Source organism: Balaenoptera acutorostrata, chromosome 9 (assembly GCF_949987535.1).
Source record: "Balaenoptera acutorostrata chromosome 9, mBalAcu1.1, whole genome shotgun sequence".
NCBI classification, from domain to species: Eukaryota; Metazoa; Chordata; class Mammalia; order Artiodactyla; family Balaenopteridae; genus Balaenoptera; species Balaenoptera acutorostrata.
Genome location: NC_080072.1, coordinates 15,122,205 through 15,144,380, shown reverse-complemented (window position 1 = coordinate 15,144,380; position 22,176 = coordinate 15,122,205). Strand labels below are relative to the sequence as shown.

The 22,176-nt window shown below is 46.9% G+C and overlaps 2 long non-coding RNA genes across 2 annotated transcripts in view; one reads left to right on the top strand and one right to left on the bottom strand.

Moving 5' to 3' along the window:
- The window catches only part of LOC130708788 (uncharacterized), a 56,602-nt gene extending 46,653 nt beyond the window's left edge, over positions 1-9,949 (bottom strand). Inside the window, exon 1 of the long non-coding RNA XR_009009150.1 lies at positions 9,837-9,949. This is a non-coding gene — a long non-coding RNA (uncharacterized LOC130708788). The remainder of the gene's footprint in view (positions 1-9,836) is intronic.
- Positions 7,114-21,998, top strand: LOC130708787 (uncharacterized). Its single transcript, XR_009009149.1, has 3 exons — positions 7,114-7,811; positions 8,961-9,081; positions 19,660-21,998. It is a non-coding gene; the product is annotated as an uncharacterized LOC130708787 (long non-coding RNA).
- The last annotated feature ends 178 nt before the right edge of the window (positions 21,999-22,176 follow it).

The window sequence follows — 22,176 nt, the reverse complement described above, 5'->3', positions numbered from 1 at the left end:
TAGTGGAAAACTTTGGTAAGCAAAATAGCTCAAAAGACTAGAAAAGATACAATTACCCACTAGAATTTAATATATAATCAAGGTGGCATTTCCAATAAGAGAAAAGATGGATTCTTCTGAAAATGATACTGGAACAACATTCCTTGATGGGTTAACAATGGGGGGGTGGGCTGTGGGGAGGGCAGCACTTGGAACCTTACCTTGCTCCTTTCAACTAAGTATACCCAGATGTATCCAAGACTTAAATGTAAAGATCAAAACCATAAAAACATGAGAATTAATCAGGAGAATTTTTTACAATCTCAAAGTGGGAAAGTCAAGACACAAACCGCAAAGGCCTCAAAAGAAAACAAAAGGTATAAATTTGACTTATAAATATTTTAAATTTCAACATGGAAAAAAATCAAAAAACATCATAAACTGGACAAAATATTTATAAAAATATAAAACAAATTTCCAATTTCCTTGTTATATAAAAAGATTGTATGTACCACTCACTTAAAAAAAAGAAAGCAAGCCACTAGAAGAATAAACATGAGCAGACCATTGCCAAAAATTAAAATATAAATATAAAAAGATGTCAAATTTCACTCTTCATTAAAGAAATGTACATTAAAACAATGACTAGATACCACTGTCATCTATTAGGTTAGCCAAGATGAAGAAGTTTGCTAAAATACTGCGTATTCAAAGGTGTGAAAAAATTGGCACAGTTGAAAAACTTATGTCCACACAAAAACCTGCACAAGGATGTTTATAGCAGCTTTATTCAGAATTGCCAAATCTTGGAAGCAACCAAGATGTCCTTCAATAGGTGATGGCTATACAAAATGTGGTACCTCCATACAATGGACTATTATTTAGCGATTAAAAAAAAAAAAGAGGGCTTCCCTGGTGGCGCAGTGGTTCAGAGTCTGCCTGCTAGTGCAGGGGACACAGGTTCGAACCCTGGTCTGGGAGGATCCCACATGCCGCGGAGCAACTGGGCCCATGAGCCACAACTACTGAGCCTGTGCGTCTGGAGCCTGTGCTCCGCAACAAGAGAGGCCGCGATGGTGGGAGGCCCGCGCACCGCGATGAAGAGTGGCCCCCGCTTGCCACAACTGGAGAAGGCCCTCGCACAGAAACGAGGACCCAACACAGCCAAAAATAAATAAATAAATTAATTAATTAAAAAAAAAAAAAAGAGCTATCAATCCACAAAAAGACATGAAGGGATCTTAAATGTACATTGCTAGGTGAGAGAAGCCAATCTGAAAAGGTTACATATTATATGATTCAAACTATATGACATTCTGGAAAAGGCAAAACTATGGAGACAATAAAAATATCAGTCTTTGCTAGGAGTTTAGGGTGGGAAAGAGAGAGGGATGAATAAGCAGAACAGAGGGGATTTTTAGGGCTGTGAAACTATCGTGTATGACACTATAATTGTGGGTACATGTCATTATACATTTGTCAAAACCCATAGAACGTAGGATGCCAAGAGTGAATCCTAGTGTAAACTAGGAATTTCAGTTAATAATAATGTATGTATCAACATCAGTTCATCAATTATAACAAAGTAGCACAGTAATATAACATGTATATAAGAGGGGGAACTATGGGAAGGAGGTATATGAGAACTGTACTTTCTGATCAATTTTTCTGTAAACCTAAAACTGCTCTAAAATAATAAAGGCAACTAATTTTTTTAATTGCACTGGTACATTAGTGGTAGGTGTGCAAATTCGTACAATCCCTTTAGAGCAAAATTTGACAATACCTTCCAAAAATTTTTAAATGCATGCCCTTTCACACAGACACTGCTTCTCAGACTTGATCTCACAGGTAGGAAGTGACATTTATACAAGGACATTCATTAGTTCTGTTTGTAATAGTAAAAGACAGGCAATAACCTTGTGGCTAGCAGAATAATGCCCCCCCAAAATGTCCACATCATAATCCCCAGAACCTGTGAATATGCATGGCAAAGGGGAATTAAAGTTGCAGATGGAATTAAGATTGCTAAACAGCTGACCTCAAAATAGGGAGATTATCCTGGATTATCCGGGTGGGCTCAATGCAATCTTAAGAGTCCTTAAAAGTGAAAGAGGGAAGCATAAAAGGACAGTCAGAATAATGGGACTTGAGAAAAACTCTACCAATGGTTGCTGGCTTTGAAGATGAAGGAAGGGGACACAGCCAAGGAATGCAGGTCTAGAAGTGTCTAGATGCGTCTGGAAGCTAGAATGGACAAGGAAGCAGATTCTCACCTAGAGTCTCCGAAGGGAAGGAAATCCTGCCAACACTTTGATTTTAGCCCAGCAAGACTCATTTCAGACTTCTGATGTACAAAACTGTAAGATAATAGATTTGTGCTGTTGCTAAGCCACTATATTGGTGGTAATAAATAAATAAAACTAACACAGGCTAAATGTCTAACTGTAGAGGACTGGCTGAATAAATGAAGTGTAATACTATGTAGCCTTAAAAAGAATGAGGTAGCCCTATATATACTGATAGTGAATTAGTTTCAAGATAGATTGTTTAGGACTTCTCTGGTGGTCCAGTGGTTAAGACTCCTCACTTCCAATGCAGGGGACACGGCTTCAATCCCTGGTCAGGGAAGTTCCACTTGGCGCGGCCAAAAAATATATATATATACATTGTTTAGTAAAAAAACAAAAGGCAAAGTTCAAAATCCAGGTAGATCCTTATATGTGCATAGACTATCTCTGGAAAGATACACCAGAACCTGATAATATTTATTGCCACCAGGGGAGGAGAAATGGGCAATGAGGTTCAAATAAGGGAATTCCCTGGTGGTCCAGTGGCTAGGACTCTGTGCTTCCACTGCAGGGGGCATGGGTTTGATCCCTCGTCAGGGAACTAAAATCCTGCAAGCTGCGCAGCCAAAAAAAAAAGAAAAAGAAAAGAAAAAAAAAAAGAGGTTTCAATGAGACACTCACTGTTCACTGAATCCTCTTTCGTAATGTTGTAGTTTTTGTTTTCTGGTTGTTTGTTTGTTTGTTTGTTTAAATCATGTACAAGTATTAGCTTAAGAATAAAGAGGGGAAAACTTTTGTAAGAAAAGGGAGAGAACTCTGCTCAGTCATAAATGAGTTTGTAGTGTTTTCATCTTTCTCACGAGTAGTGATTGAATCCCTTCCACAAGTGGCACACTGTCACGTGCCTTTTCTTGTTTAATCTTCCTAACAACCCTGACAAGTTGGTGTATTATTATCCCTACCCCTAGTTGGGGCGCTGAGGCTCAGACACCAAATTGCACGGCTGGTAAGTTTGCAGCTGGATTTTAAAGCCTGATCTTCTGGCTCCAGGGCTCTCTCCTCAAACCACCGCACAGTTGTCGCTAGTTCTAACAGCCGCGGTAGGGGCCAGTTCAACCCTCGGATGCTACCACGCAGAGCTGTCAGACAAGGATCTCAGCCCTCTCCGTTGTTTTCTTTCAGGTCCCTTTCCCAGATCTCTGAGTTGAGGAGAAGGTCAGCCTCCAGAGGGGCCCTGCCTACGCTGCTTTCTGGGTTCAGCCCACCTTTTCCTGTTACATCTCTCAGCAAAGTTCCTCTGAGCCTTCTGGGGAGAGGCTGCTGCCCACGGTCACCGTGGCTCTAATTGTTCTCGCCGGTGGGCTCACGTTGCAGTGGGCCCAGTGCGGCCACCTGCTTTCCTCATGTGGCGATGAAACCCTAGAGATGACGGGCCTCCGAGTAGCATTACATCTTGATCAAATAAGGCTGCCCTGAGATTTCTCATTCCTGCGAGCTTGGGGCTGGAGATGAAGGGGGTTTCCCCGTGTCTGTCGGCAACTTACAACTCTGGACCAACAATCTGCCTTCCCGGGCCTCACTTTCTGGTAAAATGGAGATCAGATTCCCGAGCTGCTTGGACAGATGTTGCTGGGCCATTTACCTCTTGGGAGCGCTGTTTAAATATAGCCAAACTGCCTTTCATGTTGAGGATCTCAAAGCATTTTAAAATGAGTAATTAATGAAGTTCAACCTCCAGAAAAAGCAAGAATTATTATCTTCATTTTATAAATAGATCAAAGGTCACACAATCAATGGCAGATGTAGGAAACAGATGTAAGAATTCTGCTTTTGTCCCTGGCTGCAACCACTAAATCCCACTTCTGGTATCACTGACAGACCTTTTTTCTGCTCTCTGACTTCTGGCCAAAGATGTGGAATTGGCCTTTATATGTTTCCACTTAAAGGTTTGAATTCTATGTATGGTTCATATGCCTTTGATATGTCTGGATTTATAAAAGAAAGGGAGAAGAATGATATTTGATGCTTTTCAGAGATCGTGTTGGGACTGAGCCTTATATAGTGGGTCAAATGCCAATAAAGGGGGGGGGAAAAACCGCTCACCAGATCCTCAGGAAGTTCAGTTTTATTCTCTCTCTGAAAGAACTCTGCTGTTAAAATTAAATAGAGTGTATCTTTAGTCACCAAAATGATTGTTCTGGGAATAATGAAAGTCACCACTTATTGAGCGCTAACTGTGTGCTAAGCACTGCTCTACTTCCTCAAATACATTGTATCGTGTGATTCTCACAAACAGCTGAGAAGGTTTTCATATTCCTTCATTTTATAGATAATATAACTGGGCTTAGGGATAGAAGATGGGTTAAGGAGAAAGGAAAGAAGAGAAAGAGAAAGCTCAAAGGAAATTAAGCAAAAATGACTGGATATATATTCTGTGCCAGAGGTGTTATGTTGTGATAGATACAAAGATGGAGACATGAAAAATGAATAAAATAGCTCCAGATTCCTGCTCTCAAGGAGTTTACAGCCTTGTGGGTCACTGAGGATGAGGGATGAAGTGATGAGCATGTAAAAAGACAAACAATGTCAATACACCTCAGTACAGAAATATTTATTATTAAGTCCCGGTATGTGTTAGATACTGCATGCCTTGTGGGGGTTGGTCCCTCTTCTCATGGAGCTTATAGTCTAGTGGGAAAGTCAGCCATTAATCAATCACACAGATTTAAAACTGTGCTTGAGTGGAGTAGAAGATACCAGATGGGCTACAGCCTGACAAAGAATTAGTATCCAGAATATATAAAGAACTCCTACACATAATAAGAGATAATCCAATAGAAGCACTGTCAAATAAACCAAGAGGCAATTTAAAAAAGATGAAAGGCAAATAGCCAGTAAACACATGAAAGTATGCTCAGTCTCTCTTGTAAACAGGGAATTGCAAATTAAAACACTGGAATACCATTTCACACCCACCAGCTTGGCAAAAGTTTTAAAGCCTGACATTACCAAGTGTTGTTGAGGAAGCCAAGCATGGGAACTCATATATTGCTATGGAAGTGTAAACTGGTACAACCGCTTTGAAAAACTGTTCAGCCATGCCCAGTAAAGCTGCCAATTTACACGACCTGAGGCCAGCGATTCCACACCCAAGAATCTACCTGGGTGGCTCACTTTCACACAAAGGGATGGGTATAAAAAATATTAATTGTAGCATTGTTTCTAATGAAAAAAAATTGAAAATAAGCTGAATGTCCTCCAGAAGGAGATGGGTAAAGTGTGGTGAACTCGTCCAATGGGACCCTAATCAGCAGTGAAAATGTATGATCTAGAACTACATGTGTGGCTGCATTTCATAGTCATAATGCTGAGTGAAAAAAATGAGTTACACAATGATACATCCAGTAAATGCCATTTCTTCAAAGTTTACAAACATGCCAAACAATTCTATGAAGTGTTTATAGGCACAAACATATGTAGTAAAAAAATTCAAAATCATAAATGAGAATGATAAACCCCAAATGCAAGAGAGCAGGTACCTTAGGGGAGGGACAGAAATGAGTTCAGAGGACTCTACCTAGATCTGTGAAGTTTTATGTCCTTAAAAAAAGATTTGAAGAAAATACGGCAAATGTTAAGCTTTGGCAAGGAGGGGGGTGCCAGGGAAGGGGTACAGAATAAACAGGTGTTAAGAATATTATTCTCTGTAGGTGTTTTTGTATGCTTTGATCCATCAAAGGAGAATTCAACTGAATTGGGGGTGGGTGGGGGAGGGTCAGGGGAGGAAGTCTGAGGAAATGATGCTTACTTAGGATGAGAGCCAAAAGTTGAGTAGCTGAGAAAGGGCAGAAAGGTACAGACAGAGAGAACAGGCTGTACAAAGCCACTGGCATGGGAAGGTGAACACAGAGGCTGGGAACTGAGACCCTCACTGTGGCCAGAGCCAGGGAGGAAGAGGCTGGAGTTGTGGGTGAAGGTGGGGGGCAGTGCACAGACCAGGCAGGGCCCCAGAGGCCATCCTGAAAGGTCAGGCCTTTATGCCAAATACAACTAAAGCAGCAGGGATAGAAAGTTTGGGGGTCCAGAGACACTTCGCTCAGCCAGATAGCAGAACAGGGAAGGCAGTCTTGAAGAGGTGAATCACATCTTGAGCTTTGGGGAATGAGTAAGAGGAAGCCAGCTGGGGCAGGAGGGGGAGTGAGGAGTAAATTCCCTCGATAGGGCCCAACAGCAGTAAAGATACGTTAGACCTTGAATCGTGTGGTCCCAGCGTGGTGCAACACCCAGGGCTAGCTCTGAAAGGCATCAGATAGAAAATGGCAGAGGAGAGTGTCCATGAAGACAGAGAGGGCTTGGGGTCCCAGGCTGGGCAGCCTTAAGCAGAGAAAGGCATGGCCAGGCATGATTGCAGGTAATCGCTCTGGCGGTGCGTGTTGGATGGATTTGAAGGAGGCGGGAGCGCAGCAGGGAGATCCTTGAGGGGAATATGTTAATAGCCAATGGGAGAGGGACCCCTAAACCAGGCTGGCTGGAATTAGAATGAAGAAATGGAGAGTGCCTGCAGAGGTGTTTAGAGGGGCGAGGCGTCTAGGATGATGGTACTGCCATCACTGAGATGGACCAGACGCGGCGAGTTGGAGACGGGTGCACGGCAAGCCAAGTGGAACTGTCCGGCCAGGCCAGCGAAGAGATGGGCGCGCCGAGGGCTGCAGATGGAGCCTGGAGTGGGAGGCGCCTCCTGTGGGTGGTTAATAACCACTCACAGCAAATGAATTGGTCCAGAAGGAAGGTGGAGGAAGAAACTGAGCGTGTCGCTGGGGACGAGAAGGAATGAGATTGGGGCGGGTGCGGGGAAGAGAGGACAGGAGGGGAAAGACCACGCAGACGCTAAGCGGCTGCCAGGAGGTCAGCCCCGCGCGGGGCTGGGCGGGCCCGGGGCGCGGGGGCTGCAGGCGGAGCCCCGACGCGCCCAGCGCCCGCAGGCGCGGGAGAGCCAACCCCGGCCAGGGCCTTCCCGCAGCTCCTCTGGCTGCCTCGGCCGCAGCCCCCGGGGGCGGCAGGGCACTCGCGCGGCCGGGCCACCACGGCCATCCCAGTCACCCCAGGCTCCCGCGTGTCCAGGCCGCGCCTCCCCCCCGCCCGCGGACCTGGCGACGTCACTGCGGCTCTGACGCGCGCTAATGGAGGCACGGGCGGAGGCGGCGTTGCGCAGGCACCCTCCCGGGAGGTCCCGGTCCTTGCGGCCCGCGGCCGCGTTCTTGGCCCTCCTCCAGGGGAACCTCGATTTTCCAAACTCGGGAAGGCAGGCTGTCCTTCGGCTACTGATTAGGACGCGAGCGCCTGGTAAAAGATTTTAACAATGCCCGGAAAGAAATAGCCGGACCCAGGAAAGACTAATAATAGCCGCCAGCTAGAGTTCTGCTCGTGTGCTCAGCGGTCTTAAGAACAATAATAACGACAACCACAATAGCCACCATTTATTGAGCGCTTACTCTGTGCCAGGCACTGTGTTCAGCGCTTTGCAGGCAACAACCCTCGGAGGTAAGTACCGTTATTATCCCTATTTTGCAGGGAACCGGGGCACAGAGAGGTTAAGTAACTTGCCCCAGGCACACAGCTAGCTGAAGTCAGTGCCAGAATTCCAACCCAGGCTGTCTGATCCCACGTAATCGTCATGTCAACCCACTAAAGTCGGGATCATTTTCTCCATCTTAAAGATGAGGAAATTAAAGCTCATGGAAATTTAAGTACCTTGCCCAAGGTCACCTAGCTGGAAAATGGATGAGGCAGAAAGCGAACCCAGGGCTCCTCTCTGTCCGCAGAACCCGTGGTCTTGGCCAAAGGCGATCCGACAGCCCAGCAGGCTTTGGCCCCGGGTCCCAGAGGCGCAGCCTCTGCGGGTTTTGGGTGGGTTCCCGCGGCCTCCGATCCCGGATGAATTGGATGTTTCCGAGCATCGTCTCTGCTCAGCCCACAGGCGTCAGATAGGGACGCTTCTCCCGAAATCCGGTCGGGGACCGGGCCGCGAGGTCCTCTGAAGGGATGGAGCGGGGGCGGAGGCAGCGAGAGGGATCCCGGGTCCCACCTGCAGAACTGCCGGGCGGGCGGCTTGCCCCGCGCGGCCGGCAGAGGGCGCTGCCGCATGCGCCTCGGGTCCCACGGTTACCAGACCCCGGGGTGGGCGGGCCTCGGCCTGCAGGAGCTAGACTCAGAACCCCAAAGCGGGTAGCTGACACCCCATCTGGCCCCTCGCCTTAGCCCTGGGCCTGCTTTTCCTGATCACTCTTCCCCATCTTCTATGCTCCTACCACCCAACCATCGGCCTTCAGTGTTTCCCCTGTCCCTGCACTGCTGGTTTGGTCACCTCTTGAGAGGCAAGAACACTGATCCCATCGCATTAAAAGGCCCAGGTGTTTACAAGTCAACTCAGCCTTGTCTCCCCTTCTGATAGACCCTTTGGTGATGCAAAAATAGACAAAAATCATCCATTGGAAAAGATGACTGACTTTCTTTCCTTCTCCAAAATAGGAGAGGATTGGTTAAGGAAGGAGCGAAGAGATAAAAGGATCTTTTTTTTATAATAGCTACAGTGTATTAAGCGCTTGTTTTGTGCTGAGTCTTCTCTGTGTCTTGACTCCTTAATCCTCATTACAGCCCTGAGAGGTGTGCATCATTATTCTCATTTGACAGGTAAGGTCACAAGACTGGTAAGTAGCAATGCTGGGAATCTACCAGGAGTATCTGACTTTAAAGTGATGTTCCCATCACCCATCACCCAGAATGTACAAGGTGATACAGCTGAACAAAAGAGGTAAGATACAAACCATGCAGAAACAAACCAAAATCTATTCTAAGAGTGCTCAAAAATACCATATGTGTAGCAAGGGCTTCAATAGCTTTCTGAGCCCCAGTCTGAGACTCAATTGTCTAAAATAGGAAAACAAATCCTCAAGGTGCAATGAGAGGAGAATAGGAATGAGGCGTTCAGCTTTCCCTTGGAAGAGCATCTGGAGAGGCCCACTCACTTTCTATGTCTGGGCTCTGAGGAAATAAAGGTGGTTCTAGGAAAATCTGAAAAGTATGAGAGGGAAAAATAAAAATCCCTTCTGTGGTTTTTACTTTAACCAAGACTCATTTTGCTATTTGTGTTTTATTTTTAAACTAATGTGGCTCTCTCCACCCTTTAAATTGGCACATAAATAGCAAAAACAGAAGGAAGGCCAGCTATAAACTTCAAATGCGGTGGGTTTCTCAGGGAGGAGGTACCTGACTTGAAGTGAAAATGAGGATTAAATGAGGTGCCTTAAACATTTCAAAGACAGACTTTCCACAAGGAATTTAGATCATAAGCCTTTAGAACAGGAGGTTTGTCTGGGTTTAGGCTGGGTATAGTGTTGAGAATTTATGAGTGCCCCCAGAATGTGGAAAACGAATCACATTTTTAGTGTCTGTCTGCATCATCTAGTCATCTGGGCCACCACTTTGCTTATGGCTTTAACGGATGGCTTCTGGGGGATTTTCCTGTCCTCTGGATCTCAGTCACACACCCTCCCTCAGACCCCTTACTTTTCCAGAAGTTTGCTCCGGGAATTCTGTCGAGGTGAAGCAATAATTGATGATGTCATTAGGCTTGGTTGAAGAGATTGACTGGCCAGCTCTGGAATCACTAACTGGAGGTTTTCCAAGCTGGGAAACCAAAGCAGAAGGAACTTCTTGAGACCTGCCACTTAACAGTTGTGACTCTCTCACCCTACATCTTTGAACTACAAGGATTCCCCTCTTACCCAACACCAGAGAGTCCTGAACATCCCAGGCTGCTTCTTGCAAAATTCTTAGACCTCTTTGACCTTTCCTCTCTCTGCTGCTTCCCTCATTCTTTCAGTGCATTCATTCTACAAACATGTATTGAGGGCCCACGATGTGTAGATCCTAGCAGTACAGCAGAGAACCTAACATGAGCTCAGAAGGTTACTTTCTCCCATTCCCACCTGGCTTCTGACCTCCTGGCTCCAACTTCTATGCCTGGAGAGGCCCCATAGTAGTAAATGACTTGCTTCTCCAGGTGAGGACTGTTGCTTAGACGTATCTGACATTCTGGCAGCTTCTGGCAGCTCCCTGAGATCACACTCTGTGACCACAGACGCCACTGTGGTGACACCTATTTGGTTGAAGGTTTGGGTCCTGATATACCTTCAGAAGCAGGGCTCAGAAATGCTCCAGCTCCAGCACTAGCCCATGCTCCTTCCTTTTCTAGTAGTTGCTCCTTCCTTTTCTAGTAGTCATTTCTTCCATTTATAAGATCACTATTGACCAAAATAGCTCAGGCCATATTTATGAAGCATCTACTATGGTGAAAAATCCCATAGTGCCATAATACCCCACTGTCCAAAGGAAAATGTTGGCTTAAACAAACAACAGTGACTATCTGGCAAAAGGATGTGTGGGATAATGCTTATGAGTCTTTTGGGTCATTTTTCTATTGAATCTTGGGACTGAGTGATTCATAATAATGAGGGCAAGGAAGAACACTAGGCCTGTTTTAGCTTTCAAGATTATTCAAATGGAATAGATTTCCACCATCAACACCCTAGCAAAGACAGAATGCATAAGGTAAATTGCCAGTTTTTGTCTTTTTGGAAAATCCATTAATACTGAATGATCTTGGTTTTAATCCATTCCCCCACTGCCCCCCCCAAAAAAAAAACAAGAGAGAGAGAGAGAGAGAGAGGATTGAACTGTAGGATTCAGATTACATCCTTGGAAATCTCTCTAGAAAGTAGATTCTAAATCAGTACTCATTCTTCTTGAATATCCCACCCCCAAGACTGGCCCACCCCTTCTAGATACAGTATTATTTTCTCTCCCCTTGAGGAAGGAGTGGCTCAGAGACCAGAAGACTGAGGGAGAGTAAGGAAGACTTTTCCATTACCTGAGTTGCAGAGCTGTTTGGGTCTAGAGAAACTGTATATGTGTGCTGTGTCTGCATTGAGTTCATGATTGTGCATCCTCTGGCTAACGTCCAAAGTCTTCATAACATGGGGACTGAGATGTACCAAAAGAAGGCCTATCTGTGAAGGAGGACGTGTGTCCACCCACCAAGGCGTTTCTGATGGTCAGTGTCTGCGTGTTCAGCTGCTGGGTGAAGAGATTTGGAAACCACTAAACATTCCTACTGGGATCTTTCCAAGCCCTTTTGGGCAACAGCGCTTATCCGGGGAAATTAGTTTTGCACTTTCACAGAGTGAGAAATTCCTCCGGGGCATTCTTGTTCTTGGGAAGAGAAATCAAACCCCGCTCATTCCTTCAGGGCCCATGCTCTTAGTAAAGCACAGCGAATCCCAGTTCGGTTGGTCCAGCCTGGGGCCTTGGGGTGGGAGCAGCAGCAGCAGCAGCGGAGTTCAGCGAATTTCACCTGTGGCTCAGTCCCCACCCCGACTGGCGCAAGCGTGCGATTTCAGTGGATCGTGTTACCGGTGTGTAAACACCTTGAGTGGCCGCCAACGCTCCCAAGCGACCACAGAAGATCTCAAACCTTTCCTATCTTCCTAGAAACCCTGGCGGCCCGGCCGGCTGCTTGCTGTCTGATGCAACAGTTTGCAACGCTGTTCTGGGAGCCGAGCCGGCCGTGGGGCGCTGGGCGTCCTGCCGATGCGCATGCGCGGGCTGCGGCGCGTCCTGCCGGGAGGGGGAGAAGCTTTTCACCAGATGTGCTGGGGGCGGGGCGGGCAGGGAGACCTTTGGCAGCTCGCGCCGGCGATCTGAGCTTAATTAAACTTCTCCCGAGGCATTGGCTGACTGATTGACCCAGTGATCCAAAAAAATCAGAGAGGCCCGAATCGCCCTAAACGCGACAGGAGAGCGAAGTTGGGGAGTTGGCTTTCGGTTTCCAGAGCTCGGCCTCTCTTCCTCGAGCCCCCCAGTCCACAATGCTTTCGGGGTTCCAAAGCTCACTAGGGCGTCAGGTCTCGCTTGCCTGGGCCCTTCTACTGAATTCTCAAAGAGGGAAGAACAGTGGTTACAGAGGGGAAAAGAGGCAAAGTTTTGATAGCATCTAGATCAGTATCTTTCCTCCTTCATTTCTCCACCCATGTGTCTTAGAAGGTTTTATAAGCAAAAAGGAACATGGCATCGTGGATTTTTTTCCAAATTTTTGAGCCATTTAGGTATTGCCTGCATGATTTTCTTCCATACCCACATTCCTCCTATATTATATATTTTAAATTGACTTTTATTTTATTAACTTTCCTAATTTTAAAATTAACTTTAAATCGATTCCCTTTTTCTACATAGCCTTGCCTGAAGCAACAACATTAGTGAAACCACAGCTTTGATGTGCTAGTCATATATTTTAATACACTTGAAAATAAACTCATAACTAGTCAAATAAAAAAAGTATGTGTTAGCTAAAATGTGTCTTGTCTACTACATTTGAAGAAAAACTCCAGAGGTAATAACAATAGCTAACACATACTGAGTGATTGCCAATGTCCCAGGCACTGTTCTAAGATTCTAAGTCCTTAGGACACCTTAGAAGGTGGGTGTTGTTTACATTTTACAGAGGAGAAAAGTGAGCCACAGAGAGGTTAGGTAACTTGCTTAAGGTCACAGAGCCAGGATGCAAACTCTACTAGCCTCGCTCTAGACCTATACTGCCGGCCTAAAAAGAGGCTAAGTTACTGCCGAGATCCCCCAGGTGGTTAGCATACTCCGGATGTGAACCCAAGTCTGACTGACTGCAGAACTGAGCTTTTAACTAACGTGTGGGACTCCTTTGCCTATTTTCCCAAATCTCACCTCATACGACCTTCTCTCTGTCCGCTTCCTTTGGAATCCAAAATGCGCTTCCAGGTCTTTCTCTCCTTATTCCCCCGCCCCCTAGGTGGGACAAAGTTTCTCTTTCCTTAGTGTTTTTTTCTCTTCTCTGAACTAAAGTAACCCATAAGTCTCTGATTTCCCTGGGAATCCCTACTTTGAAGGTCCTGTCTTCTCTCCTCCACTGACCATGGAACTGCTTAGAAATTCCACCTATCGGCATTGAAACTACATTTCCCAGACTGCCATGCTCGCCTGGAAAGAGAACAAAATCCTGTGTCAAACCATGTGGCTCCTATTTTGGGGTCGGAAAATCTGGTCACTAGCTAGGACAAAGATTGGTATGCCCATAGACTAATTCATCTGGCCCCAGGCAGACATGAATTTCCCAGGCCTCAATGATTGGGGGTAGGGGTGAGTTATTTCAGCAAACAAAACCTTCAATTAGGGACTTAAATGAAGACTTGGCATAAGACTTCTAAAAGATGGCTGACCCCTGCCCCGTAGATATTTTTTTTTTCTGCAGCAGCCCTTGCCGCCACTCCTTCCCTCTCTTCCCTTCCTTTTCCTTCCCCTTCTTCCAGATTCTTCTCTTAATTGTACCATCCTGCCACTCCCTTGTCCCCATCCCCACCCCCATGCCCACACCCACTCTTTAACTGTTTAGTATAAAATCCAGCCCACCAGACTGAGGTTTTCTTCGACCCAAATGTTATTTTCAGAAGGAGCCATTGAGGTTGGGGTGTAATTGCAGCGTTGGGCCTCTGCAAGCCAAGCTGAAAATAATCGGCGAGGCAGATGGGGTGGGAAGAGTGTGCGGTGGCCGCTTCCACCAAAGAGCAAGAGAAACCCAGTGGAGTGAGTCAGAGAGAGGCGAGTGCCAGGCTGGGCCTCCTGGGCTTCCAGCCGGGAGTTGAGTTAAGGAGAAACTGCCCAAGGTGTTGGACCTTTGACTGAGACCAATCCAAGGTGGTTCCTGGCTGCACATCACAAGTCCATATTTCTTGTGACAGCCACTAAGCTTCTCTTGCTCTTCCTCAGTTGGGCCATAGAAGCCAGTACTCCAAATGGTCACTTGGCCATCCGGTTGGCTCACCCATCTCTAGAGCAGGGTTTCTCAACTTGGGCACTACTGGCATGTCGGCTTGGATACTCCTTTGTTGTGGGGAGCTATCTTGTGCATTGTGTAGGATGTTTAGCAACATCCCTGGCCTCTACCCACTGGACGCAGTAGTACACACACACACTTACACAAGTAAGGACTACCCGAAATGCCTCCAGACATGCCAAATGTCCTTGGCTGAGAGAATCACCCCTGGTTGAAAACCACTGGTCTAGAGTGATCCAGGCCTATTAAAGGGTCACGTCACCTGTCCCCATGGTGGCCTCATTGCTTTGCATTACATCTGAATGGGCCCTGATAGAAACTATTGGCCAATTCCTATTTCCATTGACAACTGTTGAATACCTCAAACCCAGCACAAGTGCCCAGGCACTGGACAAGGTGTTAAGAATGAAGCCACAAGCAAGACAGACGTGGTCCCTTATGGAAGTGACTGCGTGATTAAACAAGCCTGAGTGAGAGGCTCGTAAAGAAAAAGCCTGGGGTACTATAAGAAAATCGAAGCGGGTTTCTCACCTAGGTTGGAGGAGGTTGTCAAGAAAGGCTCTTAGAGGAAATGAGGAATTAGCCAGCTGGAGATTTGAGGGTGCAGCAGTGTTCCATGGAGTAGGCACAGTGTTCAGAAACGCTGAGTTAAGAGAGAACGTCATACATTCGAGGGACCCAGAGAAGTCTGTCATGGACCAGGCTGAGGACAGTGAGTAGTTGTTTTCTCCTCTCACCCCCAAAACTTGCTTTCCTTGTACTCCTTCTCCAGATTTCTAGCACAAGCAAATAAACTTAGGATCATATTTAACTCCCCCCTCTGCCTTGTCCTTGCTCAACCCCCCTCAGTCACCCGGTTACCAAGTTCTGTCAGTTCTGCCACCAAAATCTCTCTGCAAACTATCTCCTTGTCTCCTTTCCCACCACCACAGCCCCGATGCAGGCTCTCTTCATTACTCAGCCGAATTTGTGAAATAGCTTCCTAACGAGTCATCCTCCAGTCTCTACCTCAGAGAAAGACACAGATCTGCCCATGTCTCTGCTGGCTTAAAAACCCTGCATGGCTTCCAGGGGCTTGTCAGACGGGCTGCTGCCTCCCCCTGGCTCTCAGGTGCCCTTTGTTAACTGCTCCCAAGGTCACTCCTGCCCTCCCACTCCCTAGCCACACCAGACCACTAGCCACACCCTGTAGGCCTTCATGCCTCTGTGATTTTGCTGTTCTCTTTGTCTGAAAGGCTATTTCCCAACCAAAATCATTTGGGGGAATTCCCACATATCCTTTAAGACCCAGACAAAATGAACTCATGATATTCATTATCCCTTCTTAGAAGCCTTCTCTTAATTCTTCCCTCTGTTTTCATTGGGTTTTATATATTGCTGCTAGTTCACCATTTGTTATGTTGACCCATAGTGACGTGTTTAAATCCGTCCCTCTCCTAGAGTCAGAGGGCCTCAAAGGCAGGTAATGTAGTGGACCCTGCTAGTTGATTACCCAAGACCCATTCATCCCCCTTCCAGCTTCCTAAGAAGTATACAAGGCACAGTGTATTATTTAGCAGAGAAGCTAAGTTGCCATAACAAACAGACCCAGAGTACAGAGGCTTAAGCAAGCCCATATGCCTCAAGGGAAGCTGACCCCTTGCCCAGCTCCAGGGGTGGGCCCACCACCCTTCTCAAGAATTGGTTCGGGAACCTGGACCTGAACTAATCAGTGTGAGGTAGAGACTTCTCTGGTTCCCTAATATCCACTCTCCCCTCCTTTAGTAACATTACTCCCAGTTTGGGGCCAAGCGGATAGCGGCCTGGTAAGGACTACATTTCCCAGCCTTCCTTGCAGCTTGATGTAGCCACAAGTCTAAGTTCTCACCAACGGACTGTGAGCAGACACGATTGTACCACTTCTAAGCTGTGCCTTCACAAAGAATGTGCATGTGCTCCCTTGCCCTTACCCTGCCTTTCCCCCTTTCTGAGAGGTAATAGAAACTGGAACAGTCTCCCTGGACCTAGAGAGGGAAGCCACATTTGGAGGATGGTGGAGCCCACCTATCAGTCTTGGATGGCTTTTTTTCCTAACTCTTCTATGACATGAAAGAGACATAAACTTCTATTTTGCTTACACTTCTGTTTGGAGTCTTTTAGGCCTGTGACCTAAGGGCCAGTGAGATACAAGGAAAGGTTTAATGGGGGTTTCTGGGAAAGATCTCTCTTGTTTTTATGACGGAACATCGTGGAGCAACCTTCTCTCTTTCTCTTCCTCTGCACATTGCCGGGCCTGGAACTATCGCAGTGCTCCTGCTACCAGCCTAGTACATGGGCTACAAGCAAGGAGGGCAGAGCTGAGAGAACCGCAGGGAAATGGAGTCAGAGTTTCTGGACTAAACAACTCTGAGGTCCACTGTCTTGTCTGCTTGGGTCGTCATAAGAAAACACCACAGACTGGTGGGCTTAAACAATAGAAATTTACTTTCTCATCATTCTAGAGGGCTAAAAGTCCAGGGTTGGTTTCTGGTGAGGCCTCTCTTCCTGGCTTGCAGACAGCTACCTTGTCATTGTGTCCTCACATGGCCTCCTCTCTGTGTACTTGCAGAGAGAGAGAGCAGTCTGGTGTCTCTTCCTCTTCTTAGAAAGACACCAGTCCAGTCGGATTAGGGTTCCATCCTGTGACCTCTTTTAACCTTAATTATCCCTGTCTCCAAATATAGTCCCATAAGGCTTCAACATATGAATTTGGGAGGAGGTCACAATTCAGTCCATAACACCCACTCTCCCTCTGGGCTTCCAGTTTTGTGAGCCAATAAATGTCCTTTTGTTGAAACCAGCTCACATTACTTTTCTGCCACTTCTAACCTTACAGTGTTTCACTCCTCTTGGGCCTAGCACAGAAGAGGTCTATAAATATTGGTGGGATAAATGCCTAGTCACTATTTTTCTTCTCTTACCTGAAATGACAACCTCACAGATAAACTATAAACATTTGTCTTTCTCTCTGCCCCAACCTAAACACCTAAAGCAGTCGCATGGACCTCATCTCTAGAAAATTCTTCACAGACCCAGCTATAAAATCAGAAAGTTGAATTAAACGCACTCTAGCCTATCTTCCAGCAGAAACATGCCGAGTCACCTCCAGCTCTAATGTCCCATGGCTCTGCCTGAGGCTCTCTGTGTCATTCTGTGTCCACACTGAGGACCTTTCTAGCACTAACAATGTACAGTCTACCAAGAGGCCCCTCTGGGCTCCTGCCCCCACTCCCTTACGGTCTAGGGTTCTGGTTGAAGCCTTCTCAAGCTCTGGAGTCCCAAGATTCTGTAACACTATGCTGAACACAAGGAAGTTTTTGAGTGGCTACTAGACCTCTTGCCCCACAGCACAGAAGAGAAAGCCCAGAGGAGGGCCTGGACTATCACAGCCTTGTCCTTCCAGAAGAAATCAGAGGCTGACTCTGCTGAGAAACAGGCAGGTAATGGCCTCGCAGTGCTCAGACATACAGTAGATCCTGTAGCAAGGACACTCGAGTTCCTTGTGCCCATCGCTGAGCCATCCAGACTGCCATCAGTGGTGCCCAAAACAGGGCACGTGCCAGTTCCAGGCAACACAATTTCTTCTTTCAGCATGAGAACTCTACTCGTGCAGACTGGGGAAAGGGCAGCCTCATTACTCAGCCAACTGGAACGTGGGAAAATTAGACCTCCGAGAAAATGACCAGTGAATGGACCCTGGTCAGCCAGGACCTTGAAGGTCCAGAGGTGCTTCAGCAGCAACTCCAATCCTTTCTTCCCACGCCTTTTGAAGTTACCATCTATAGGACACTCACCATGTGCTGAGCCCAGATATTAGCTCATTTTCTCTTCACAGGGGCTCTGTAGGATGCATCATTGCTAGCCCCATTTTATAGATAAGTGAATTAAGGCTTAGAGAGGTGAAATGGCTTGCTTGGAGTGACAGAGCGGGATTTGACCTCAGGTTCTTAACCAGATGCTTGCTGGGAGACCTTTGTAATTTGACAGCATCTTCTCTGGTTTTATAACTTAGGCGGGCCTGGGGGAAAGGCACGGTGAGACCCCAGACCTGTGAGGTCAGTGCCGATGGGGAGGAAGTTAAGACCAGAGAGAAACACAGTCACTGGAGTGAAGGACAAGACTGGCAAAGACCAGCAGGCAGTCAGAGTCAAGTACAAGGAGTGTGGCCAGCTCCGTCAGTTAGGGTCTACTGGACCCAACTAGGGCGGTCAGGATCTCCCTGGGCAGAGCGGCGATGTCTTAGTCTGTTCGAGCCGCTATCACGAAATACCATAAACTGGGTGGCTAATAAAATACAGAAGTTTATTTCTTTCAGTTCTGGAAGCCGGACATCCCAGATCAGGGTGCCAGCACAGTCGGATTCTGGTGAGAGCTGTCCTCCAGGAGGGGCCAGGGAGATCTGTGGGGTCTCTTCTAAGAACGCTAATCCCATTCATGGGGCTCCATCCTCATGAGCAACTCCCAAAGGCCCCACCTCCTAAAACCATCACAGCGGGCATAGGATTTCGACATATGAACTTGGAGGAGACACAAACATTCAGACCATAGCAGACAGGAACCTCCCAAGCATGAGGGTGGGCAGAAGCTCCATCCTACAGCCAGGCCTCTAGGGTGCCCCTTGGGTGCCAGGTAAGGTGACCATGAACAGAATGGAGCAGCCTCCAGCAGGACCTCACGGAGCCCAGACCAAGAGCCCTGGCAACTGGCAGGTCTGAGTCTACAGAATGTCTTCCTGCCCAACAAGATCCATTCTGCCCCTCATGTTCTCCCAGCCTCAATACAATCTCAGCTGGGCCGCTTCCTCCCTGTGTGGCCAAGTCACCTAATCCTTCTGGACCTCAGTGTCCTCCTCTATATTTTGGGGGAAATAGAGTACCCCCTCTTGGGTTGTCATGACAACGAAATAACGCCTAGTGCCATGCCTGGCACAGAGCCAGTGGTCAGTAACGGGGAGCAGCGGTCATAACTGTTGTTAATAATAATAATAATAACCTGGGCAGCACTAGAGGAATTGGTGACCTGTCTGTGAGGGTCTTCAGAGAGCCGGAGCAGAAGAGATAAGGTGGGGCCCTGTGTGGGGCAGTCAAGCCGGAAAGCAGCAGGATTTGGGGTTCTGCATCCAGGGGCCACCTGCTGATCTCCCCCCTTGGAGGACTGGCACCCATTTCCCTGACACCTCAGACTCAGTCACAATTCTTCCTCCAGCTGGTCCTTGGACACTGTAGCTGCCACGGTCCTAGCAGGGGAATATTCAATGCCTGAGAAGGGGATGGAGGTTTTGTCCCTCCCCTGCCGCTTCCAAGTAAAGGCCGGATGCCAACAAAGGGCTGGGGGTGGGAGAGGCAGAGGACCATGCAAGCATCAGGTGCCTCCACTGGGTGTTTGCTATATGCCAGGCTCTGTGTGAAACACATAGACACTTCCTGTGTTCTCTCGGGTTTAATCCTCCAGCCACTAGAAGAGGAGGTATGTGTCTGTCGTCATCATCATCATCAACAAAAGCTTCCCCATTTGATAAAGGCACTGAGCCTCAGAGACGTTAAGGAACTGCCAAGATCACAGAGCCAGAATTCAGCAGAGCCAAAATTTCAACCAGCTCCACCTGATAGAAGACTTCAGCCTCCCAAGGAGGAGTTAACGTGTCTCTCTCGGCCCATGGCTCTGGCATCAAGAGGGCACTGGTCCTGGCATTTGAGTCAAGGAAGTAGGAGGCCCACCGGGAAATGGATCGCTCACAGAGCTCATCCATGACACGGCCTGGGCCTCCAGGCCTGTTCCAGCTTTGTGATGTTTGCCAGATGTTGCAGGCTTGAAAATGGTGGTCCACCAGGAGGTTGCTACTGATGCCTGGTTGGGGGGGTGACCACATACACACAGACACGTGTGGACACACCAGCCTGACCCCCACCTTGGCCCAGGAGAGGACAGTGAAGGGATGTTCATTTGGCAGGTGAGTGGGAAGGGCTGGGTGGCTCCACTCTCTTCCCCCTCCCGGTTCTGGGGAGATGCTCTGATGTTTTCCTGAAGGGCTGGCTATGGGCCTGGAGGCTTTTACTCTCCGTAAAGTCAAGAAGAAAGGACACTGGGAAACTCCTTCTCCAGAATCAGTTCAGACTTGACCAGCCTCTCTGAGCCTCCGAGCCAGACGGTGGCTGATGCCTTTGTGGACTCATACTGAGTAAGGACAGGCTGCCTCAGAAACCTCATCTCCAGATCCCACCGCCTCCTGGAAGTCAACCTCCAAATGACCCCAAGCCTTGCTCCAGGCTCTGAGTCATGCAGAATGGCTCCCTCCTGACAGCCCCATGCCATAGCCTGGTGTGGCTGCAGGAGCATGAGTCTTGGGGCCATCTGAGTCTCAGTCCAGACTGATAGGAGCTGTGAGACCTGGGGCAAGTGACCCAACACTTCTGAGCCTCAGTTTCCTCTTCTATAACATGGAGGTAATAACTATACCCACAGAAGGTCTAGCAAATGTGAGTGCTCCTGCCTCTTCCCTTTTTTCCTCCTCCTCCTGGACCTCCTTACCTCCACTGACCACTTGAACACCTAGCTGCAGGCCCTCATTTCCCAGCATCCTCCCAGCCTCTGAGCTTCTCAGAAGACAGTGGTTTTGCCACCCTTTGCTTGTGGCCTGCTGTGGGCCAGCTCCCCTGAGAGCAAAGGCCTCAGAGCTGGGCGACTGGGGCCGCACCCTCTTTGTAAACACTAGCTGGGCACCAACTGACCTCAGGAGGGAAGTGCTCGGCTGGGACCCTCCTCTTCAGCCCTGCCTGCCACTGTATGTTCCAGGGGAAGCGCCAGGCCAATCTGGCACCCTTGTACCCAGGCCGCCTCTGTCCTGGAAATAGGCATTTGGAGCCAAACCCTTGGTTGAAGGTGGAAGGAAGTTAACAGGCCTTGAGTGCTTCCCTCCTGCCCTCCCTCAGCCCCACCCTGGCCATCCCAGGCAGGGCAAGTTGTCTCTAATTTAAGTGTTTTTAATGATCATGATAGACATACATAAAGAGGACTTTACTATTCCTCTTTGTTTCTTAAAAATAAAGACAGGAATTAAGTATAACAAAATATTAACCATTTTAACTCTGGGCAGTGAGGATGTGTGTGAGTTATTGCTCTTTGTAACATTCTTTTCTGTAGTGTTTAAATTTCTCTAAATAAATAAGATTCATACAGGTTTATTGGAAAAAAATTCGAAAATGCCAAACAGTATAAAGAGAAAAATAAGAATCACCAAAATCTCTACTTTGGAATCAGACCATTATATATTGGCTTATCTTCTCCTGGTCTTTTTTCTAGCGTGTATGTATATCTTTTTTTTAACTGAGATATAACTGGCATATAACATTGTATTCATTTTAGGTTCACTTTATTCTTTTTACCAAAAAAAAAAAAATACTGTAGAATTATACTGTTTAACAACGTTTTTCCCCCAACAATATATTTTGAACAGTTTCCCATGCCCTTGAATATTAGTATTTACTTAATATTAGTACACTTCTTTTCAGTCTTTTTTACCATCTAATCATCAATAAAGTATATTTTTTAGGATTGGGACCCATATGGATCATACATTGGGTCATTTATACCTTTTATTATTTTTTCTTATCCTAAAAGTACTACTTCTGTTGTAGATCAGTACAAAATACAGAAAAGCAAACAAAAGTACGTGTGAAATACTTGCAGCTTCACCATCCTGAAGTAACCTCTGCTGACATTTCAGTTTTTAACCTTCCTGTCCACTTTTCTACGTACATATGTAAATATATGTAAACACACATTTGAAAATAAAATTGGAATCATACAATTCATATTATTTTGAACCTGCATTTTTTGTTTACTTAACAATATATCATATTGATTGTAATTGTTTCAGCTACAAATGACAGAAAACCCAAAGTTACAGTGGCTTAAACATGTTCATTTCTCTCTCTAGTAAATGACATCCAAAGGGAAGGAGCCCAGGCT